This window comes from Pinus tabuliformis, chromosome 2_2, assembly GCF_031772625.1.
Source record: "Pinus tabuliformis cultivar Carrire ecotype Pingquan chromosome 2_2, CPIR1, whole genome shotgun sequence".
Taxonomy (NCBI): Eukaryota; Viridiplantae; Streptophyta; class Pinopsida; order Pinales; family Pinaceae; genus Pinus; species Pinus tabuliformis.
In genome coordinates, this window is record NC_142300.1 from 1101414543 (window position 1) to 1101437287 (window position 22745).

The following is a 22745-nucleotide window of genomic DNA, read 5'->3' on the forward strand; positions in this document are numbered from 1 at the left end:
CTTTTTTAGGTCGAAGTCACTACTTACGAAAAGTACTCCTTGATCATACTGGTCGGGCGGTTCTTTTGAGCATTGTTTTATACTTTTTCGGGCTCGGGAGACACAAATTTACGAAAAAGGACCCCCCTAGAGTTTTTGCTGTCTTTTCAGACTCTCTAAATAGGAAAAGGCACCGAGTTCTTCCTTTTTCAGACTTGTTAAAACTTAATGACATCAGATTATATCGTAATGATGCCTTACAAGCATATGCTATCCCCATCAAGCTTTTTAAAAATAACGGGGGTACTCGCCAGCAATGGTGGGGAAAATGGACCCATAATTATTGTCGTATCGGCAGTATGTCGCTCTTGAACATGGCACTTGTCTACATTCGTGTCTGGGTGGGAACCTCTCATCTTGTTTTACACTGGCCTCCATGGGTTTGGGTTATCCTGTTTGAATTTTCATCTACTCATTGCCTTGTCACCATGACCCTTGATCATTTGAATATCAATACTGCCAAGTCCACTGTCATGCCGCCGATATGTTCAAGAGAAGTTGACCTCTGCAAGAATACTCAACCTCCCTCTGATACCTCACACAAAATATCTTATCCTTCTCTGTCTCGTGTCGATGATGTGGGAAACATTATGGCCCACCTTCGATCAAGATCACTTCTTGTCGACTTCAGCTCATTATCCAGGAAGTTGACCCAGGGACTACCTTCAGGTGCCTTAGAGCCTGCATGCCTCAATGGTAGGTTCTTCATGTTCGACGCGAGGTTTTCATCATTGGCCTTCGATCGGATGATTCTACGGGTGTTCGACGCCAACTCATTATTTCACATGCCGTGGATTGTACCTATAGTACCTTGAGGACCATTGTCATTATTGGTGGTACCTCTCGCATCTGTTAACGGTTTTCAGCATTGACTGGTAATCAGATAATGTCCTTGCATGTTCGACTTCAACTCCTATATTCACAGCTTGGACTTGTACTTTGTTCAGGTCAAGTTGGAGCGCAAGACCCTGGGTTTTGTCTATTAAAATCCAGGCTACGATTTTGTGGGTTATTATGATCATTACATGGCTCATTGATGGATGACTACGACCATACCTGAGTCTTCATGGATGGCTGCGATCATACCTTTACTATCATCACGGTCTCATTAGCTCGGTGGCTATGTCCATACCACAGACCTCTTTCATATGTCTTTTGGATGGTTGCGCCCATGCCTAGACTACATGTAATTGATTATGAAAGCTATCGGTTGTACACACGTGCAGGTTCTTCCTGGTGGTGTTCCAGTTCAGCCAGTTTCGTAAAGCATTTCACCCCTCCCACTCTCTCGGGCTTCATGCTTTAGGGGGCATCTGTTACACAGTAATTTGTCACTGTCTCCCTGTCAGTGTTCCTGCTGTGTCATGGGACCCAATTACTCATTCTCATGCTCTCTAATGTTGCTAAATGACCCACTTTGCCACAGTTTCTGCATCATCGCGACTTTTGTCAAAATAACCACGCTGATGGGTGCTCCATAACAGACCGAATGCACTGTCAGCGCGGAAGTACACGTGATTCCCGCACTGGTCGAATTTCATGAGACAGCGCGTCTGTTATTCATATCGGATCGCGCTGACATGAACTTCTCTATTATTCAGCAACAATGTCAGTGCCCCAGTGCAGTTATGAACCCGCGCTGATCTAGTTTGGGCGAGTTTGTTCTAACAGCCGACCTTCCAGATGACTCCAGACCTAGTTGTTGGCCTTGTAAATGTCGCCCTCCCTTCTCTGGCATGTCTGTTTCTTCATTTGAGCCACCTTCCTTGGAGATAAGCTCATCCTCCCACCATTCATGGAGACTCCTTCTCCTATTTAAGCCTCTACCATTGCCATGAGCAGCTAGTTTTGGAATTCATAGTGCTTGGAGTGCTGCTGCTAGTGTGTGAGTTTGATAGGTAGCTGGTGTGACAAGTGTGGGATTGCTAGGGAGCTTAAGGAAGGTTGTGAAGTGTTTCTTTCTTGTGTAAACTTGTGTGAGAGAGAGCTTTTGTCTTGGGAGATCTACCTCCAAGGGTGAATGCTTAAGAGACTTGCTGGCTGGACCCTCTTGAGAAGGATTTGACGTCAGAACTATGGTTGTATTCTTCTTTGTTTATTAATAATAGACGACTATCATTATGGTTCCACTCTTAATATCCTTATGATGATGTTTGAGTTATATCCTTTCTGACTGATATATAGTTACATCTACTGGATTTTATGCTTGTGTTTGTATCGTTCTTTGCATGTGCAGGTGTCCGTACACGAGGATTGTGAGGATCGTGACCAGCCGAGGCAAAGGGACGGGAGCATCAACTCTTCTACAAGTACTAGCATTGGAATCCAGGTAGGCCTTCATCATTAGTCTTTTATGTGTAATTAGGAACCTGCATGTTAGCGTTGTTTGATTGTTGCTAGACCTTGTTTGGACTAGTAGGGATCGCCTCTGTCCGCAGAGGGGATTTACCTCCACAACATGGGGTTGATGTGCCCAAATTTACTTGTAATAGTTGCCCCCTAAAGCATGAAGTTGAAAATAAACATGTCGAGTGAGATGCTTTACCACTTGGAGAGAAGGTTTGAAAATGGAAGGAGACCTACATCAGTTACAATACATATATCATGATACTTTGATTTTTTCTCACATATCAGCTGAGGGAAGGCATACCCATGCTTAGCTTATAAACTTTCATTACATGTATTATAGTCATCTACAGATGTAGACCATTGAATGGATGACTATGAATGTAAGGCCATTGTACATTTGATATAGTACTCCTAAAAAATATATCTCAGTTTGGATGGATGCAACTAGATCTAGGGTCTTCAATCTTGTCCAATCTTTCACTTAAGTACAAGTCTAACTATGTGAATAGATGATCTGAAGTCGAACATGGAGAGACATCATCTGACTACCATCCAATGATGTAAGTCGTTAACAGACGCGAGAGGAATCACTGATAATGATAATGACCCTCAACGTACTGCAGTACATTCTGCATGGTGTAAATAAATGATTTGACATCGAACACCATAGAAAGTCTTTCGGTCGAAGGCCAATGATGTCAACCTATCGCCGGAAGTGAGAAACCTGCCATTGATGTATGCAAGCTTCAAGGTACTGAAGGGGTGTTTCTAAGTCAACTTATTGGATGATGTCCTGATGTTGACAAGAGGCGACTCGTCACAGGAGGGCCTTGATGTATCCCACATCAATGACACGAAATGAGGTAAATGATTTTGGAGATGAAACATCAAATGACAACACAAGGTTCAGGAATGGCGGTCATGAGAAATGAAGGTTTACTGTACTGTAAAGGATGAATTTTTGAACTGAATGACTTCTCTTGAACATATCGGCGACACTAAAGTGAATTGGTAGCATTGACCCAAAATAAAGAAATGGATGGTATGATAGACCAGCGGTATGATAACCATCAAGCTGAATGACCCAACCCACATGTCATGGTGATGAGGTGAAAGTGTCATGTTCAAGAGCGACCTGCTACCATAAAGTATTCCCAACTTTTTCCCATTTTCCCTAGTCATTTCTAACCAGTACCTCTTTATTTTCATTAAGCTTGAGGAGGATAACATATGCTTGTTGTATAATTCCACCCTTCAAGTGAATCCATCACTATTGGATGTTTTAATGAGTCTAGCGAAGGTGAAACTCAATCTTGTCTAGATGGACAAGTTTGTCACTATTTAATGTTTTTTAACGAGTTTAATGACAAAGATAACTTGGTCCTTTTCACATTTAGAGAGTCTAAAAAGGGACTAAAAGGAAAATCCAAAAGTTGTTTTTCATACATTTGTCTCTTAAGCCCGAAAAAGCATAAAACAATACAACAGAGAACCTATGGATCATGTTTGACCAACGAGTACCTTTTTCGTAGTTAATCTAACTCAGCCTGAAGAAGGGGTAAAACTATGTTGAGTAGATATTGATTTTAATCCATTAACGAGCTAGAAATGACAAGTGCTTGACAATATTTTCATATTTAGAGAGTTTGAAAAGAGCTTAAACAGGACTCCGAGGGGGTTCCTTTTTTGTTTTTAACAAAGCTCGAAAAAACGATAAAAGTTTGCTTTGTGGTCAAAGATGTTCAATTTACATGTAAGAACATCATAACTGCTTGCCAGTTGTTAATCCTACTCAAGATTCCATCAAAATATTAAACAATACATTTTCATGGATTAAATAAATGAAAACCAATGTTTACTCGATTAATGTGCAAGAAATAAACATAAAAACTGGTTCTTACCATTCATTATCACCATCTCATTTTACCTTCTGATCTCTGGAGCAGTTTCTTCCCAAAGTTCACCAATTGATTGCAGAGGATTGAAGGGATCATTCCTTGTGATGTTTGGACCAAGTAGGAACTAACTTTGTTCTCTTTTATTTCATTTTCTTTATCTCCTGTTTTAGTTAAGAACATTTTAGGGTTTTAAGGCCACTAGGGTTTATTTTTCCAATTCATGAATTGAAATGGTAATCATATGGAGAGAATGAGAGCATGAAGAATAAGATATCATAGCCTTGAGTAATCAGGGAACAGTCAAGGCCCTAGGAAATTGTGGGTTACTCAAGTATTTCCAGCTATCCAACATGCAGAAACAGATGGATCTTCTACGGTTCCTTATTCAATCATGGGATCTGATCGATCAGTCTTTTCACATTCAGGACAAAGAGGTCCCTTTTACCATCGATGATATATACTTCCTAACTAGACTGTCAAGGCGGGGTGCCCCCATTTCACTAATAGGACTTGCCCATGGGGGTATACCAGTGAAAGATTATGTGCAACAGTTTTGTAGGCAAGGTGCCCATCCTAGCAGAGACATAAGGATACTTATCAAGGATGTTAGTGACTTACTACTAAGGACGATCCTTTTTACCATTGCCAGATTGGCTGGCAGCTCTACACTTCATTTGGCCAACAAATCATACATGCAGTATGCCTTAGAATGTTTAGAGCCAAAAGTGTTCAACTGGTGCGGGGCTATCTTTTCATCTATGAAAGAACAACTGACCAAGGTGAAAAAAGAAACGATCAAGAATTTGGCTATGGATCAATCATGATTTCTTTTTCCTTGGAGAGAATACCTCTCTTGCTGCCACAACTCATTTCACTGGGTGTGTCTGGAACAAGAAACCCATGGATGCAGGGGTGGACAGATCTAATGGCTAGGCATGGTGCCCATTCTTCGATTATATTTACCCCTACATTCTTTGAATGGTTAAATCGACAGGAGATGACTTTCGCAGAATATCCATATTCAAGAATGGATTTCTGTGGCGATCCAGATTTACCACTACTAGCTAGAGCAATGTGGGGTGCTATTGGTAAATTGTTTGACCAAGTGTTTTTAGATTTTTTAAAGTTTTTTCATTTTTTGTGTTTTTGATTAACTCCAAGACTAAAAAAAATCAATTTTTTATGTATACAGATATTTTACATGTTCAACCTATGGGAGACCCACGAGATGTAGCTAGACCAACATAGAGACCTATAGGGAGAGCGGTTCTCCGAGACTTGTATTTGGCCAAGACTCTAGCTAAATTGCAAGATCACATAGAGGGATTAACCCTGGGCATTCTGTATGTCTGGATTAAGGAGCTTCCTATGCGATTACAGTGCCACACCATTGGTGTTCCAGGTTGTTGGATGAGACTTTTGTGCATGATAGCCTAGGCAGTGACCTGTTATCATGAGCACCACTAGTTTACTAAGATACTTTTTCTGCATACATTTTAGTTTTTGTGTTAGATGACCAATTTTTGTCTTGGACACAAACTGTTTGTAAAAACTTTTTACAATTTTACTTTCAAGGTTTTATTATGATTAAGTGATGCAATCCTATTCAACTAATGATGCTAATTGAAAGATTTTACTTTACATATGTTGCAAATGTCTATTTAACACATAATTTTCTAGAGAGTCGATTAATGTGTTTAGAATTTTGGAAATATGTTGATATTGAATAAACTCGAAATACCTTTCCAAAATACGAACTCTAAGGAACATATGATGAATTGTTGGGTTTCAGACAGTATAAACACCAGTAACTTGTAGCACAATGAGCTATGAGTCTAGCCTAATGATGATTCAATGAATGCCAAGTGAAATGTCGTCAGAGAGAAGTTCAATCAATGAGCTATATTCAACGATATTTTTTGTCGATCGACCAATATAAATGCCTATAAAGCTCATTAACTCGCTGCATGGAGCGAAAATAGCCCATGCTGCAAAAGACAGGTTCAGCGTACTATGACTAGCACCGTCAGTGTAACCAACAAATGGTTCTGAAAAGTTCGACATCTGCAACAAATGCAATCCAAGCATATTTACATGAGTTTTACCACACTTAATTAAGCATAGTAAAATTCTAAATACAACCCATTTCCGGGCTTAGACAATGGAATTCTGTCATAATCTACTAACTCATAGGAACCTTTCGTCAAAACACGCTTAACAATATAAGGGCCCATCCAAAGTGGTTCGAATTTTCCTGCTCCAATTTTATCTGACTCCTGATCGTAAAGCAAGACCAGGTCAACTTTTGAGAAGACTTGAGGTTTGACATTTTGATCATATTGCGCCTTTACCCATTTCTTGTGCGCTTCGTTAGCCAATGCGACATCACTACGAGTTTCATCCAGATGGATTAATTCCAAGAAACGTGGTTATTCTTCAGAAGTATTAGGTAGGAAGTCAATTGCAAGTTTGAGTGACGAAATTTCACATTGAATTGGCAAGACTGCTTCCAAACCATACACCAACTAAAAGGATGTGAATCCGGTAGCACTTCTCACCGAGGTCCGATATGCCCACAAAGCTGAGTACAAAATTAAATGCCAATTTTGTTTATGAACTCCAATAATTCGTTGCAACATACGCTTTAGGACCTTGTTGATAGCCTCAACTTGTCCATTAGCTTGTGGATAATATGGAGTAGAACTATCATGTGATAGTCCTAATTTGGCAGTCAACTCAAGCATCATGTGATTGCGAAAATGCGACCCATGATCCGTGACTATGGCCGGTGGTACACCAAACATAGCAACCACATGGCTAAAGAAAAACAATGTGGCCGTTTTTCTATTGTTGTTTAATGTAGGCATCGCCTCGACCCATTTGGTAAAATAGTAAAAAACAACTATAATATACCCATGCCCTTTAGTCAAGGTGGGGTTACATGTCATAAAATCAATGCCCCATTTAGTGAATGGTCCAACAACTACTACTAGATGCAAAGGTGTAGGTGCTAATCTTGTTTTCTGATCGAATATTTGACATGCATGACAGCTTTTGACCGCCATTATGCAATCTTTAAATATTGTTAGCCAAAAGTAACCAGCACAAAAAATTCTCTGTGCTGTAGCATATCCGGATAAATTCCACCACAATCACCTGAATGACATTCATTCAAAGCTTTCTCGGCCTCCTCATGGGTGAGGCACCTACGTAAAACTATATCGATACCACGGCGATAAAGCGTGTCACCAACGATCAAATAATTTTTGGCTTGGTATCGGATACATCGTTGTTGAGAGAGAGAGGTATCGGGCCAGAAATCTTGGGTCTGGAGATAGATCAATATATCCCCATACATGGATCACTTGACAAAATGAGAAACAAATACTAATCCAAGATTTATGTTTCTAATGTTAAATCGTTGGAGGACGAGGGAAGATCGAAAAGTAGTTCAGAAAATACGAGAGATTTCTTTGACTTAGACTTAATGAATTCCAAATCAAATTCCTGCAATATAACTATCCACTTTGAATATTTTCCCCCCAGCAATTGACGTGACAAAATGTATCTCATAGGGTTGCAATTAGAGATAATTTTAGTTTTACGTAGGAGGATATAGTGACGAAACCTCTGCACAGCTTGAACGACTACCAAAGCTAACTTTTCAACATAAGAATATTTCCTTTCTATATCATTGAGATTATAGCTCAAATAATATATTGGATTTTCTATTCCATCTTCTTCTTGGACTAAAACCATTCCGATGGTTGTATTTGCAGCGATGAGATACAACTAATAGTCTTGTTGATAGTTTGGGGCATACATTAATGATGCTTTAATTAGGGAATCTTTAAGGGCACTAAAGGAAGCTTGCAAAACCTCACCCCAATGAAATGGTACCTCTTTCTTCAACAGACGAGTAAAACCTTTAGCCATTTCAACATAGTTTGGAATGAACCTCCTTAGAAAGTTTACCTTCCCTTGAAGTTTCTGTAACTCTAATAAATTCGAAGGTGGAGGCAAGTCAAGTATTGCCTGAACCTTAGTTGAATCAAGTCGAATTCCATCTTTTGAGACCATACATCCAAGAATTCAATCATAGCCAACACAAAACACAAACTTCTGCAGATCGAGTCTTATTTTGTAGTGTCAGCACCAGAAGAATATTGCTCTAAGATGCTGTGAGTGATCAGCCTGCTTTCGTGAATGAGCAGGCAAATCATCAAGATATGGTTTGACGATGTTATTAATATCATGGAAGGGATAATTCATTTCGCTCTGAAATGTAGCCCCTGCATTCTTCAAACCAAAATGTAACTTCCTATATACGAATGTGCCCCAAGGATAGATAAATGCAGTTTTCGACTGATTGTTTGGCCGGATATTGATTTGATTGTAGCCGGAAAATCCATCCATGAATGAAAGGATTTCACATCTAGCACATTCGTCAATAATCTGGTCAATGAAGGGTGTAGGATAATTGTCTTTTGGACATGCTTTATTTACATCCTAGTAATCAACACACACTCGAATTGTTCCTTGTTTTTCATCATGTGAACAATATTTGATACCCAATCAGTAAGAGGTACATGGTAAATGAAGCCAACATGCAAAATTTTTTAAACCTCTGACTTAATGGGAACAGATTTCTTTGGATGTATAGGTCAAAGCCGCTATCGTACTAGTTTGACATCAGGTTACATTTTGATTTGATATTCAACAATGCTTGAATCAATGCCTAGCATCTCCTCAAAAGACCATGCAAATAAATCTCTAAATTCATGAAACAAAGCACGATAAATATCGAGTTCCAAAGGAGAACAAGATTTTCTGACATGAATGTTTTCTACAATGTGAGGCTTGGTCAAAATGTCTATAGAAATGGTTTCTTCTATGTCAGACAAATTACGCTTAGAATCAACCAAATCAATTCTAACAGAATTCGAAAACAAATCTACAATCGAAGGGTGTACTAGCTCATTTGAATAATCTTCACTGGAATCTGGAAGATGGGAACGATGATTATAATCTTCCCATGGTTCTTCTCCTATAATCATTGATTGGATGATTTCCTCATCTGTAGAGTATATACAAGCAAAAGGATCTGAAGAAGTACCGTATTCAAGTGAACAATCTACCCATACAATTGGTGATTGTGGATCTGGAAATGCTGCACAAGCAAGAAAAATTGATTGCTATGCGAGTTTGATGGGACTTAGTGGCATAACCTCAGTAAAACTCTCATCTTCATTACTATTGGTGATCCTCTTTAAATCAGATGAAGTAGAGGATAACATATTACATGTCTCAACTCTCACAACTTCCAACATTCCAGATGGTGGAGGAAGTGTGAAAGTACCCATTAGGGAGGGATCTTTGAAAATACCTACACCAACAGATTGAAGTGAAAGTGGGTGTCTGTTAAAAAACGGAATGCTTCCCATAACTTGAGAACTAGAGGCAAAAAATGATGTTTGGTCGATAACTGTTATTCCACCTTTATGAGGAAATGCAATCGTATGAAAGTGCGTGGAAACAATAGCATAGATAGCATAAACCCATGGTCATCAAAGTAAAATGTTGTAGTCAAGGGGCCTGTCAACCACCTCAGTCTCAACAGTTACTGTTTTGCACCCTAGTTCTATCTGAAAATGATTCAAAATCCCACATTAAGTATAGGTTCTTCCATCAAAAGCCTTCAATGTGGTTGGTGATCTTGACAACGTAGGTGACCCCAATGTTTTCCAGCAGCTGATTGACATAATAAAAGTAGAAGCTCCCTCAACTATGATGGTTTGATGAATATTTTTGTTTAGAGATTTAACCTGAATTAGGAAATCTAATTGCGCTAGTAACTATGGTGTATATCTTGAGTGATTAAAAACCACAAGATTAGAATCTGTTGGATCTACTCCACCTATTGCTGACAATAAAGCTTGTTTCTAGGAGGGGAAATTTTGTAATACCTCAAGCATCGACATAACAGAAGGAGACCGAGCAAGATCTTCTACTATGTTATAATTTTGAGCGGCTCGAGATCGAGGGTTAAACGTTGATTTGTGCACAATTCCCTTAGGTGGCTTTATTGTTAACTCTGGTGCAATGGGCAATGGAATATGTTCCGATGCGGTCGAAGTCGAAGAACTAGGTTGATCAGTGGCCTCATTGTTTGACGACGATGGAAGATTACCATAATATTTAATACATTTCTGAACCAAAATATCATGTTTAGGTTTTGCGATGGATAACATTAATACCTGGGATGTGGAAGCATTTTCAGTTGTAACCATATTGGTATCCCAGTTTGGAAACAGATCTGTCAAGACTGCGGATGCGGTAGAAGTTTTTAACATCTTAGAAACTTCCGAGCGATGAGGAAAGTCTCTTGTAAAGAGCTCATCATTACATATTAGACATGGATAACGAGGTTTCTTTCCTGGATTAGAGGAATCAGATGATTTCTCTTGAGGAGGGTTTTCAATTTTCTTCTTATTTTTCCCTTTCTTCTTGCTTCCTGGTTGCTTTTGATTCTTACCTTTGTCAGATGACACGACATTAACTTCGGAAGCAGGAACCTCAGATGCATTTACAGTTTTATTCATGGCAAGTGTTTGACCAGATGGTCTACTTTCTGTTTGTGTGCTCAAGGAACCGATCACACCGTCTCCGGCATGAGAGTCCCTATTCGATGATGGAGGTGGAATGGATTGATTTAGGCATGGTGCATGTGGAATTTTGTCATAGAGCGTGCCGGATTATGTGTAAATTAAATCCAAATATTGGGCACGAGCAATCACTTGCTCTTCTATAACAACTCCACCTTTAGCCACATCCTCGGTGATAGATGGCAATAAGGAATTAATGAACCACTCAACTAGAAGCTCATCAGGAACATATGTTTTAACCATTCGATGACGATGACGCCACTCATGAATATGATCTGATATTTGAGTAGAATTCGTTTGTTTAAAGTTAGTCAAAATTTCCGTTCCAGTTTCATATCTGATGGGTAACTAGAAGTGGGTGAAAAAGGTAGTGGCTAAATGGGTGAAATTATTAAAAGAAGCTTTGGGCAATTCAATATACCACTTAGTAGCCGAACCAGTGAGTGTTCTTTGGAAAATACAGAGTCTTACCGAATCATCATTCAAGGAGTTGGGAGAACACCATAAATGATAAGTCATAATGTGATTTGACGAGTCTTCTCCAGGATTTTTGTTAAACTTTTGAATATCATAAGACAACTTATGAGGAATTACCAGCCACCATGGTGCATACAAAATTGGATCATTGGTAAGCCGATTTAGATCTAGTAATTCTAGAGTTTCCACAAATGGCAACTGTCGATTCAAATCAGGTTGAGCATATCAGGGATAAGATGGAATTTCTTGTGCCATAGGCCTTTGCATACCTCCATAAGGCGGATATCCTTGATAGGGCGGTGGGACATATCCAATATATGGACTAAAACTAGGTTGACCTTGCATTTTTCCGTAACCGGGTTGGGCTTGATACATAGGACCCTGATACGCTTGATATTGTCCTTGCCCAAGTTGAGCTTGGAAAGCAGGCCCATACTGAGGTTGGACATTTTGAAAAGGAGGTTGTGGATACTGTGGCTACCAAGGTTGTTGGGGTATCGGTTGTGAAGTTTGATATTGCCCCCCAACACCAATTTGATCAGGCTGAGGACAAACTAAATCTGTAGCAACTGGAGTCACTCTAGCTAATGGCACACTAACCTGAGGTAATTGTACCCCAAAAAAAGGTGGTTTTTGCATAACATCCTCAGAAGTTTGGGTTTGTTGACTTGAAACTTGTCGTTGCGAGGTAGCAGAACTAACTTGCACAGGTTGAGATACAACAGGTTGATCTTGTATCTATGGTTGTATAGTCACGATAGGTTGGGTTGAAATAATCAGCTCAGTTTGCATAGGTTATGTTGGATACACAAGCCTTGGTTGTGGTGGCATAGTTGGCTGCCACTGATAGACTCTCATTTCAGGTTGCGGGACATAACCATAGGGTTGTACTCCTTAATAGGGAGGGTGCGGTGAATAAACATATTGCTGACCATATGGTGGGAGTCCAGTGTTAAGAGGATATACAGGTCTTTGTTCACTGAATTTCCCAGTTGGATACTGGTAAGCAAGATCAAATTGTTGTCCTTGATAAGAAGAACCGGGTAAAATTCCTGATGACAACATGGATGATGACCATGGAAAAGAAGAAACCCCTGAGTGGATTCCAGACATAGACTGGTAACCATCCGGGACATATGGCTATCCATTTAAATGTGACTCAGGTGTGGTAGTAAACATTGAAGATGAAGCAACAAAGGATTCTGCTGCAACTGCATCAGATGAAGCTATCTGGGATGTTTGTGGTTGTTCTGCCATGGTTAACTGACCCAAAATTTGACCTGATAAATCAAGTGGTATCTCAGAGGAAGCAGCAGAATGAGGAAGATAATGAGAATAAATATACAAACCAAGTCCAAAATGATGTGGAGTCCCGGGGGTAGAATCTTCCTCAGCTTCTTCCTCTACAACAGTTAATCCAGGTGGAAGGATTTCACCGTCAGGTCCGAAAAAAACTTATGGTGTTAAAGATGGAGTTTCAGGAACTATAGATGACTGAGGTATTTCAGTAACAACTTCAGAATGTTCAAGGTCAAAATCCAGATGTTCTGCTAAAAGAACTTTAGTTTCAAGGGAAGGTTTGTGAACAACTTCAAGTTCATGAATGTCTTCGGTTTCAGCTGTTATAGGTTCTAGATCAAATTCCAATTGAACTGGTTCAAGTTCTGAAGTAATTTCAGGTTGATTAACTTCAAGTTGTGGATCAACTTCAGTTAATTTTTCACTTGCTTCTGTTATAGTAGCCGAAGGTAGTTGAGTAACTTCTTTTTCTGTAACAGATGTACCATAAATAGTTGGAGTAACTTGAGCCTTAGTGCTAGCCATGATAGGCAGCTCTGGTAATTCAGATGAAGTACCAGAAACTCTTGAAGTACTAGACTCAGTTTGACGAGTCTGGCTTGACCTGATGGGAGTCGCTTCCGATGGCAAGGGAGTTTGCTCGTAACTCTTGTTGAACGATGGAGTGGAGGTTGATCTTCCTCAAAAATTGCTAATTGTTCTTATCAACCTAAACTAAACTAAAGAATAAGGATGTTATTCGTAGTCAATTAACTTTTACAACATTAGAACATAACTTTGCTTTTTCGTTTTTAAAGAGTTGAGAAAAAATAAAAGATGAATCTAGTCACTTTCGATGTTTAATGAGCCTAAAGGGACAAGTGCTCAGATTAACCTTTTCTTTTAAGGAGTTGAAAATGAACAAAAGTGATTGCTCTAGAGATTCTAGACAAGAGGGTTTACCAAAATAATCACAAAACTGCAATATACACCTTGGTGGTAAATGAAAGAGAAATTACCAAGGATTTACTGTACAACAGTCAGTCTTCCCAAAAGTTATGTTCAGTGCATTGTGATCGGTAAGGCGGCAGACTTGGCTTCCTAGGGATAAACTATTTCAACCTATTTGGGTCTCCCACTATATAATCAATGGTATAGGGAGCACAAGTCCATACTAGTACTTATCGAATCAGAGAGGAGGAATCACCCACCTCAATGAAAACGATAGCCACCGGGTTTTAAGATGATAGAACACGTCTCTAGCCTTGACCTTTATATGTTTTCATTAAGTTTCTATGCGTTATTAGGTTAATTGATGTAAATTTTAGGTTGATCTGGCTTAGAATTTGCCTTTGAGGATTCACCATGAGATGTTTTCCGAAATTCCTAAGAATGCAACTAGAATGAGAAGCACTCTTTCCATTTGTTTTCAATAATGAAAATCCTAGCTATGAGGGATAGAGCATACATGTAATATTTGAACAAACAACAAAGAGCACAAACTAATTTAATTCCCTAAACCATTCCTTTTGAACACACAAAATCAAACTCTAAAATGCAAATTGCATGTACTTATTTTTCTTTTCAGTTTCTCTTAATGTGAATGATGCAATAAGAAAAACTAATGCACAAACAATTCAGAAACTCTTTTCACAAAAAATGTTGATTTATGACAATTTCTCTTAAAGGGAAAGGAAGACTGTACGACCCTTTCAACTTTAAAGAAATGAAGATTTTGGCCACTTTAAATGAAAATATGAATCAAATGCACAAATATATCAATCTATTATTTATGAAGGAAGACTTTACGACACTTCATTTTTGACAAAACAATTAGTCGAAACTACTTTTCTACAATGGACTGCAAATGATAAAACAAATATATAAGAAAAATTCAACAATCCAGTCTAAATTGGGTTGAAATAAGGAAACAAAGACTGTTTTCAGAGACAAGACCTCATCTATATCCAACAAGCAATTCAAATTGCTGAAAATTGATAAAAGTTTTCAGTTCCTAGATGGAAAAGCTGACCCTAAAGGGATCAACGCAAGCCATAGTTAGAGAAAGTGCGTTGAATCACACTGAGTCTATGGAGAGGGTGCATTGTAGTGCATTGTGTCAGTCATAGAGGTGAACTGATTACAGCAAGACAATTTTATGCTCAATTTTGACTCAATTTCCAGTGAATTGGACTTGAATTCAATAAATGACAGAAGGTACAATATTTCAAAGTGTTTTAAGAGATTGATAAGCTACTAAAAGGGATAGGATAATTCCCTAGTAGAGTCCCCATTTTGTTTTGGGAAAATTTAGTGTTTCTTCAAACACCTAACCCTCTAGACCTAGTAGCTAGTCTAGAAACAACAGACGAAGTAATTCACTGCTTTTCCTATAATTAACAGATAAGAGAAGGAAATAAAGGAACCAACCTATAAATTTCACTTAATACCTCTCTCCTTTGACTGATTTCGCTGCTTCTTTCCATACTTAACTCGCTTAGAAAGTACCTGCACACAAGCTGAGACAGAAACCCATCAAGGCATACAATAATGATTTGTTAACTAAACATATCATAGAATGCAGAATATGATATACATCATATAAACACATGAATGAAAAAATCTTAGAATTCTTAATTAATAGAAGGAAATATTACAACCCATGAACATTCACGCTCAATACAATGTCATCCTTCCAGCTTCAAACCCTTCTCTCCTCATGAAGCAACAATTCAACATCATTACAATATTCTTACTAATCTCATTCAAACAGCATTTCCTTAGCTCAAGAAATTCCAACCTAGACCAGCCTTTGGATGCTTGATCAATTTATGGCTGAATGGAGGAGGTTAAACCATTAATGGCCCTCATGAATGCTTTGCCAAAATTGGGAAGTGGTTCCATGGAGGGAGGGATAATGGATTAAGGTTCATTCATCCTCTTCCTCATCCAAAATCGAGCTCAATCCATCTGGAAACTTCTAGAAGCATCCATTGGATGAGGAATCCAATTGATTCATTTCAGAAATTTGATGAATCTCGCTCAGTGCAGGTGAAACAAAGGGCAACTGCACTGCAATGCACCCATACAGTGAATTCCTGCATTGCAATGTAGCTTGATAAAGGGCCACCTGCGCTGATCTCCTTAGGGGCATTTTTTGGATGAATGGTGACATGGAAACTCTTGGGAGGCAAGCATGATGTAGGTTAACCTCATTAGGGAATGAAAACAATTGAATTAGGGATTGATGGACCCTAATAATATGGATCTGGAAGCAAGGGTTGATGTGCCCAAATTGACCTGTAACACCCCATTTCTTGACGGAATTCCAAGAATCATCAACACATATCATAGACAAAACTACAACTGAGGAAATTTATTTTCTTTTAAAATAAGAAGAATACATAGCAGAAATCAAGTTTGTAGTGATGCTCAGGCCCAAGAACTTCTATAGTTTGTTGTTGATTCTTTGGTTTCACACAAATATCTAACATTTGAAGATTTCATCTTTTGGGATAGAATCAAGTAAGTAATTAAATCACCTTCCTTTTTCCCTTCCCGTCCCTTTCTATGATTAAAAAATTTTCATTTCCATCTTGCATTCCAACAAATCTTAGCACAAATTACTATTTACAAAATGTTAAAAATTCACTAAACTAGATTTGCAAATCACTGACTCATTTGAGGATTTATTTTCAAATCATTTGAAGCAACTTAATTTCAACTTCCCTAGGGATACAAATAAAAGAGAAGGTGCACCATTCTGGTATGCCCCCAAGCATTTCCAAAAACCCCTCCATTTTTCTTCCCATGATCCCAGTCACATGTCCCTAATTCCTAGAACCTCCATTTTAAAAGCTAATACTTATGACATTCCCATTCCTGACTAGAATTCAAATCCAAATTCAAGCAGATTGGCACGGGTGGTTCATAAAGTGCATATTCCAGTTTTTGAGTAAAAATAATGGGTGAAGATTGTTATATGAGAAAGTATAGATGTGAACCCTTCTACATTATACGATGATGATGATGATGCTGAATTGATTGACAAATTGATCACAACGCTGCAACATGGTATCAAAATATGCCTTTAGGCTTTCACATGAATCCTAAGAAGTTTGAAAATGTATTCTCTAACTTTCCTCATTGATGATCCCTATTATCCTCTACTAATTACACAACTTCTCCTCCCTGAAATAAAATATTTCAATTTAATAGTATCCATTGTAGGATAACTTAGTCTAAAATTTTGGTTGTTGATTCATTGCAATGTAGGATGATGATACAAATTGATCCATATTGGATCATTATATTGTTTTTCATCCATCTTGATGCATTGAGAGTGGAAAAGGTGGCGGAATCATCTCACATGACCATTTTTACCGGCGAGAACCAGTTTGGAAAAACGGGGTTTGAAACCTTCCAGGAGTGTTTTGAGGCACGAAACGACATTTTTTGGGGGAAAAAATTTGCCACTTTAGTGCCACACATTTTCATGTTATCTTTCTAATGACATTAGAACCACATCAATCAGAGTTTGTATGAAAAATCTATTCCACTCAGAATGACCTTCCTATTTTCACACCTATAATTTGGAAGGATGTCGCGTCAACCCCCATTACTCATGAAAGAGGGGTTAGCCAGATGTTTTTGATGTGAAAGACTGTATAATATTCTGTATTGTAACTCTAGTTAATAGTTGATGTTGTCAAACTTAACCACTAGTAGGCTAGTAGGCTGTGTTATAATTGGTCCACTAGAAGGAGTAGACATTCCATTCTTTCGAGAGAATTTTAATACATATATGAGAAAATATAGCTAAGAGAGAGAGGAATTATAGCACACAAAGAGTATCTATGCCTTGTAGCATCCCACAGGCCACAAGCATCACTTGTTTGTACTTGTAGCCTTATTTTCCAGACAGAGAAAGAGAGCAAAGCGACCTCACCTTCTAGCTTGGTTTTCTCCTGAAAGGGTTTCCCAAAGCATATATTATGTCTTATGTGTGTGTCTGAGCTTATTTATTCATTCTCTAATTTTCAGCATAATTTCCATTCACATGAATGCACTAATTACTGTTAAATTTACATATATAGAGGTTTAAATAAAGTGTAATGGTGTAGAAATTCAGAATTTTAATATATTATTATCATATATGTTGTGACAAATTGTCTAGTGGAATACCCATCACAGTTTTTGGAACATTTTATATCAAAGTGGATTTTTTAGGTATTTGTGGATATTGTAGGGATCTAGATCGGTGGGTCGAAAATCATAAAACCATAATCATGGCTGATGAATCTATAAATGAACCTCGTGATCTTGCAGAGGTGAGGTTTACACAGGTGGAACAACAAGTTGCAGATATCAACCCCAATGTAAACTACCTCATTGCGGCCTTGAATAGAAATATGGTGATATTTGCAGAAGATGAGGGTTCAAATGCAGAGGAAAAATCAGAATGGGGATTAGAATAGTGGGGAGAAATGGAGAACCAATCGAAGAAACAATCCATAAAAGATCAACCCAATTCAAGTGTCATGAATTAGTCCTTGTTTAAAATGGAAGCAAAAGTTAACATCAAGCCATACCACGGTGAGATCGATGCTTTGAAGTTGAACCATTGTTTACAAAAAATAGAAGTTTATTTCAATGTCCATTAGATTGAGGAAGGGAAAAAGATCTCATTCACACAATGTTGGGAATGGGATCCCCCAAAGGGAAGTTTTGGGGCTAAAAGCCCATATTTTGGTCAAATTTTGTAAGAAACTTGTAAAGACTCTGCATTTTGTGGACGTGGAGGGCGTAGGTGTTATGAGTCATAAACAGTTGTATGCCCTTAGTTTTGTAAAGTAAAGTTGGCTGTAAGAGATCTACCCATGGTCCACAGACCATGGGATTGTATAAAAGGAGCTGTGCTCTAAGTATTTTTACGGACACACAATGTAAGAGAGTGATAGCTCTGAAGTAAGAAGTCTAAGTTTTCAGGTTGTAGCGTAGGTAGAGACTTTGCAACTGAGTGTGCAGAGGCCTAGAGTAGAAAGTCTGCAACTGATTGCGCGGATCCTTGCAGCTATGTGCATAGGGTGGTTAGAGTTTGTAATCACTTGGAAGATATTAATGAAGAGAATTATTTTGTAATTTCTATGTCTTTGTTTGGATTGATGCATCTTGTCAAATTTAAGTATGAATTTCCTTTGTAATGCTTATGTGATGCGTGAATGTTTATGATTATGTTGGATAACTGAATGCATATAAGGATATTTGTTTACGCGGTGCTAGTTGTGAATAATTATTAAGATAAGTAAGACACTTGGACTAATCTAGGAATCTGCATGGTACACTGCCTTAGCAGCACGAAAGAGTATAGATCAAGGGTTAGGGCTACGCGAAGGACAATTGAACCCTTTCACGGAGGTATTGAAGGACGAAAGAGAAGGCTTGTCTGCTAAACCCTAGAGTGAAGGGACCTGCACGAAGGCAGGAATAAAGGGACTAAAATGACATCATGACCATCTCAGGGTGCAGAAACTTGGTTCCAACATCCCCCCATATTGCTTTGGGTGAGACTTCGATCCACGCTTCGTGGGCTGATGCCGAAAGGGCCAGTAGTGTAGGGATTTGTTTGGCTAACTAACATTGAACCTGGGTCAGGCACCCTCAAGCCAACAAATGGTTCTGTTGCCAGGACGAGAATCTGCATAAGAGATGTGTGATGTCGTATCACTGGAATCTGACTAAGAAAGAGGTTGGAGACTGTTTGGATAGGAAGATCCATGAATTTGTAGTGCAAGAGAATAGAAGCCAGGGAGTGACAAAGGAATAGTGGCTGGACAGGTACTTGTATGCAGAGATCCATGAGATCTTTTTCTGCTCCTTTCTAATTGAGCTATACGAGTGGATTATGAAGCTAGTAGATAACCAAGGAAGGTGGAAACTTGATGGTCCTATTGTGCGGACCTTGGAGCTAGTGCAAAGGTTGGAAGCATCGGAAGATAAGTTTGCCCGCACTATTGATTGTTGGCTCGATCACGTCATAGGAGGATTTGTAACAGAATTTGTGGTCGACACCTTTGTCAGGTACAGTGAGGTGGAGTGATGTTTTTTCAAAGGACCGCGAGGTAAGTACGTGAAATCTTTGATTACCTGGATTAAAATTATATTGTGTGAAAAATGGGTTATACAACTACCTTGATGTTTGGGGCTACACGAAGCAAAAAAAATTATAGAAATGAAGGAAAAAAGGGTCCTGAATATAGTCCATTGATTTCACCTCCACGACGTGACAAAGAGGGAATATCATAGGTTTCTTAGTGAAGTTTTATTCAGTTAATAAGGCAAGGATTCCCGTGAATACCACTTCTACCACCACTGCAATTGAGTATGGAAAATTCAGTGAAGCTGCCTTTGTCCAAAGGCTTGGGGAATGAGGACCCAGACCAATTATGGTTCATTGTAAAAGCTGTATGGGAAGCTCAAGGCATTAAAAATGAAAAAATGAAGACGGTGACATTGGTTAGCACTCTGCAGGATCATGCGCTGACATGGTATATCAAGTGTGCTAATGATAACCCAAATGCTGGAGTGGCAGACATCTAGACAACATTGAATAGGGAATTCAGTAGGCATAAATATGAAGCACAGTCTATTGTAGGGTTCAAAGAAATCATGATGAAACCAGGTGAGACACCTTGGGAACTCAATCAGAGGTTGAAGTGTACAATCCTCGAAGCTAACATGAACCCAACAGACAGACAACATCGCGAGTGGTTTGTGGCTTCTCTCCTGCTGCACTTAAGGTTTGCGTTGTCACAGGAGAAGATAACAACTCAGGCAGAGGCCTTGGAGATCACAATGAGGCTGCATGAAACACTAATGTAGGATCCAAATCTGGGGGTTTAGCAGATCCATGTGCAGTTGAAAAATATTTTCCTTGAGATGCAAAGCTTGAAGCAGGACAGAACAGTTTGACCAGAGGTGTGTGAGGAGGTATGGTGTTTGCAATGCAAGAGTCAAGGGCATGACAAAGACCATTTTCTAGTCTTTGCGAACTACCTTACAGGAGGAGGTCTAATGCCTTTAAGGCCGAAAGCTCAAGCAAGACTGAGTGCAGGGCCTTCATTGTGGTGTGTTATCTACTAGGTAGCGGGGAAACATGCCACATATAACTATCATCTGTTGCAGAAGTTTGTACAACCACCGCAACAACTGTTCTACAACTTTTGCAAGTCGGTAGCGCATGATGAGCATAATTGTAGAAGTTATGAATTAATGATGGATATAACGCCTACCTATAGGGTTCAAGACGAAACGCAACCCCCTGACTAGAATGGAGGGATGGCGCAGACATGATTTCAGGGGTGCAGAAAAGGCTGAGGCGAAGGAGGACTTGGTAGAGGTCAAGGACAGTTGATCTGCTACAATTACGGAGGGCCAAGATGCTATGCCCATGATTTCACTAACCCAACACATCCATCGTGCAAGTATTACACTCTGTTTGATCATGAAACAGAAGACTGTCCTACCCTGACAACTAGGATACGTGACAAAGGGACGCTACCACCTTTGTCGACTCAGAACCTGTAGATGATGAGGTCTAAACTACACGAAGAGCATCCAAACATGAATATAGTGCTCCGAAGCAAAATCGCAATAGGAGATGACAAGGGGAAACAACCAAAAGACAATACATGGGTTCACAAAGCTATAGCAAAGGAAGCTTAGTTTGGTTTAGAGCGTGCACGTGAAACCTTCATGGAAGCGAAGAAGAGCTTCGCTGAGGCCTCCACCTCAAGAAGCAAGGATAAGTCTAATTAGGAGATGGACTCTTCTATACTTACAACCTTCTTGGAGACCTACATGAAGCTACTGCACATTAGCAAGGCTATGAAGGGGCTGCTTGAGCTCATAAATAGATGCTCCAGAAACACTCTGACTGAGCCATGCGTAGTGCAAAAGATAGGTAAGAATAAAACAAGGATGGGATGAGAGATGAGACTGGCCGCGTAGATAGGAGAGTATGAGATGGATCAGGTTATCTTGGACCTAGGGTTAGATGCGAATGTCCTACCTACACAAACTTGGGAATGGATGGGGAGGCCTGCATTACAATGGTCTCTGATTCAGCTAAGGATGGTGAATCAGTAGAAGACCATCCCCATGGGGAGGTTGCAGGGGGTGACTGTGGATATTGAAGGTGTGAGTGTGCTGGCTAATTTCCAAGTAATAGAAATTGTTGGTGACCAGAAAGCATATCCTGCGCTCCTTGGAAGTGATTGGGCTACTGATATGAACGAGGTAATCAACCTAAAGAAGTGGAAGATTATATTTGAAAAGAAATCACTCCGTATAATAGTACCACTAGATCCTACTAAAGGGTCGCGTTATACTGAACTAGTCTGCAATTATGAGAGTGATGACGGTATGGATTGTATCTATAAGATAACAACGTGAGACCAAGATTGGGTGAATCCAATAGCAGATGGGTGAATTACATGGGATTATGAGAGTTCATGCACTTCAGACTCTGATGAAGAACTAGAGCACTGGAAGAATCAGTTACATGAAGTAACTACGCTGAGTTGTAACATGATGACTTGGTCACTACGTTGTGTGTCGTCAGACGTAAGAAATTTGCCTACTTATGATGGCCTAAATTATGTAGATATCTTTCTGCATGCAATTGAGAGGGAGGTACCAGAAAGGCAGTGCTTCCAGGCATTGGACTGGGCACTGTGTGCTACAGCTGCAAGGTGGTAGGTTATGCACAAGGGAAGATTTGATGATTGGCATGAATGTAGGAGAATGATGAGAACTTGCTTTGGGGAGCCAAAGATGTGAGTGACAGACAAGTATGATGGGAAAGAAGATCCATGTGCGCGCTTGGCCAAATGGGCCCAGACTTATGGAGAGAAACCCCAACCTGAATGGGTTCACTTGTTTTGTCACACCCTAGATATTGTCTTGATGCACTGGTATGTAGAAACAGAGCTCCACCATGGGACAAGCGAATGGGATATCCTGCACGAAGGATCAAGAT

General features: G+C 39.3%; 1 pseudogene; it reads left to right on the top strand.

The window, feature by feature from the left end:
• Positions 1-13386: 13386 nt before the first annotated feature.
• LOC149197231 (ubiquitin-activating enzyme E1 1-like) overlaps positions 13387-22745 on the top strand; it is a 28936-nt pseudogene continuing 19577 nt past the window's right edge.